The sequence below is a fragment of the Curcuma longa genome, unplaced genomic scaffold (assembly GCF_044706935.1).
Source record: "Curcuma longa cultivar G26 ecotype Majalengka, Jawa Barat unplaced genomic scaffold, ITB_CL_G26_1.1 contig_28322, whole genome shotgun sequence".
NCBI classification, from domain to species: domain Eukaryota; kingdom Viridiplantae; phylum Streptophyta; class Magnoliopsida; order Zingiberales; family Zingiberaceae; genus Curcuma; species Curcuma longa.
The window spans coordinates 5,914-9,062 of record NW_027433672.1 but is presented as its reverse complement, the minus strand read 5'-3'; the positions used below and the strand labels follow the sequence as shown (position 1 = coordinate 9,062).

General features: G+C 47.3%; 1 pseudogene; it reads left to right on the top strand.

Annotated features, from left to right (window-relative positions):
• The first annotated feature begins 896 nt into the window (after positions 1 to 896).
• Positions 897 to 2,821, top strand: LOC141819206 (uncharacterized; annotated as a pseudogene).
• Positions 2,822 to 3,149: the final 328 nt, after the last annotated feature.

Here is a 3,149-nt window from a genome sequence, read left to right as displayed (position 1 = left end):
CGATCCTATCTACAATCGTCAGATGCTATCTCCCTTAATATAGGTATTGCGATCCCGTCTCAACGTCGCTTTGCTCCTACCTCTGAATCTCTTTCTTTCAATCGACTCTCACTCTCTATAGTAGCTGAGGAGGGAAATAGCCTAGCAGAGGAATGAGAAAGAAAGGTGCATTCCAATAATTAGCTCTCTAGAACATAAAATCTTCTTTCCTCCATAGGTGGGTTTCATTTTGTGAACGTTGTTAACAATCAGCCTATCTTCTTACCCCGCAATCAACCTATCTTCTTACCCCGGTAGGGGGAATCAAAGCCGGTAGGGGGAATCAAAGAATTACCCCGCAATCAACCTATCTTCTTACCCCGGCGCAATCAACCTATCTTCTTACCCCGGTAGGGGGAATCAAAGAGATTCCGCTGTATAGACTAGTCTCAGGGTTGAGTGAATGGCCCAAAGCCTACAATATGAACTATACATTAAGGTCCTCTCTCTCTATCTCCCGAATATTCTTGGTCGATCCTACGCAACTGATCTGATATATAGTGAATGGCCCTAGTCGATCCTACGCAACTGATCTGATATTATAGTGAATGGCCCTAGTCGATCCTACGCAACTGATCTGATATATAGTGAATGGCCCTAATATAGTGACGTCGTAAATAGCCCCTAAATAGAGTATAGTCTACAATTGCCCCAAAGGCTATTTAAAGCGAGCTATCTGACGATACGTACTCCCATCGGCATAGGAGCATAATGCGCCTCAGACACTACAAGTCATAATGAACGACTACGGTATGTAATGCCATTTAGATATGAGACTCTTGCTGGCGTTACCGATCGCATAAAATGCTTTTTCCCTCTGGGGAGATCGATCTGAACGATCAAATCTTATGCTCGCCATGGGCAAAATGATTAAACTCGAGATTGCCTGCGGGGAGATCGGTTGGTGCGTATGTACCTGTCATGGTTTAGTATTAGCCGGATAGTCAAGCTAGCTAAGCGTCCAAGCAAGGCTACATTTGCATCTGTGCTTAGTACCATTGGGGACATTTTGCGTAGGGTTGAGGTATGCGGTCAGCTGCGAACAGCTTGGTCTACATTACAGCCTCTCTATATGCCATGGTTATCTGAGATTCCATTGGTTAGTGGAATATCTTGGAAAAAGCGACTTGGAAGTCGGTTCCGAACGAAGACCCGAAGCTTTGGAGAGATCCATTTGCTCGAATCTCATCCATATGAACTTCATTGAAGTAGGAGATGAAGTAGGAGATTGCATGGTTTATGTTCTTTCCTCGGATAGGGGCAGAACCGGTCACTAGTGAGGAATCGATCATGCCTGGAATGTTGTGGTCTCGTAGGGTTTTATACCCAATGGACTATAGTTATACAAGAAAGGGCATTGGAAGAAAGCAAGAAGGGCATTGGAAGAAAGCTTGGAGTTCTACACCCAATGGACTATAGTTATACAAGAAGGGCATTGGAAGAAAGCTTGGAGTTCTACACCCACCGTGTGGAACCTAAATTGAGAGGCCTATACGATCTATTGTGGACCTTACGCTTATCACCAGGTCGTCTGTCTGGAGTGCTATCGGGGGCCGAGGTCGTCTGGAGTGCTATCGGGGGCCGAGGTCGTCTGTCTGGAGTGCTATCGGGGGCCGAGGTCGTCTGTCTGGAGTGCTATCGGGGGCCGAGGTCGTCTGTCTGGAGTGCTATCGGAGGCCGGTAAACTGCGTTTGTTTGCCACAGGTAACTATGTGCGGCAACGTTTGCTTTATCCTGTACATGTGTGGGCGATGAGAGTCTTATCTCGAATCCCTAATGATGGGACTTTTAGACAAGAAGGTTCCTTGGTTGGAACGGCTCCAGCCGGCATATTGTTTGTCGGTTGACTTAAATAAAATCAGCCACCGATCTATGGTCCGTTGACATCATTGCCAGCGTCGTGAAAATGGCCTTTGGTCAGTGTTTGGCCACATGTGTTGTCTATGTGTGCCTGAGTTGAACCCTTCCGTAAGCCCCTCCTAAATAGGGCACGACTGATAATGTTTAGAACGGGTCAGCCCCTTATAGGGCACGACTGATAATGTTTAGAACGGGTCAGCCCCTAGGATATTACGGCTCTTGGGCCCTCTTCAGCTTGTCACATGGTGTGGTATGCTGCGCTACTTGCCTATCCTAACGCAAGGAAACCATTTCGAGAGTATGCCCTTCTAGGCGACGATATTGTAATCGCCGCCATACTAATATAAGTTGCGGTGGCCAAAAGGTATGTGTCTCCGTTAGAGGACCTCAGTGTGAAAGTCTCGCAGGAGAAATCAATCGAATCGAGTAACAGAAGCCTGGAGTTTGCAAAGCAGTTCTGGACAGATCGGGTTCAAGTTAACCTCACTCCTGTATCTGCGTCTGCAGTTATAGCAGCCACATCACTTGTGGGCCTGTGTCAGTTGGCAGATAAGTATGGCTTGTCAAGGTCATGCTTTTTAAGGTTGGCTGGTGCGGGATTCCGCGTCAGAGCCCGGATCCTATCCAATCGTCTTTCGAGACGGTGGAAAAGGAAAATGGTAGTTGCTGACAAGTCCCTCTCTTATTATCAGCTACCTTATAGATTGATCAGCTACCTTATAGATTGGTGGATTGGAAGGGGTATGCTGCCCCTAAATCCCTATTTGAAGGGGATTCTAGTTGATAAAGCTCTTACGAGGTATCGACCAAGGCAACTTGAGCTTCCCCCTAGAGAGAGTCCATGGTATGTAGCCGAAGAAGAAATGCTGGAGCGGACCCTATACTACGAATGGATGAAGGAGTGGTTAGGTTATCTGCAATGGTATGTTAAATTAGTAGGCTCTTCCGACCGAACCGTCATTGCTAGTTAGTAGGTAGTAGGCTCTTCCGAACCGTCATTGCTAGTTAGTAGGCTCTTCCGAACCGTCATTGCTAGAACTGTTTGATCCACCGGAGGTGAACCATGTCTGGAAACGCTTGGAACCCGTAACCGACAAGGTGCGGAAGTACGGCTTTCTATGAAGGTGTTGGGACGAAGGGGATGGATGGACTCTTGCAACTGTACGAGAAGGGGATGGATGGACTCTTGCAACTGTACCCCCGTGTTTATCAGCGGGGAGAACGGTGAACACTGTAGAAGCGGGGAGAAC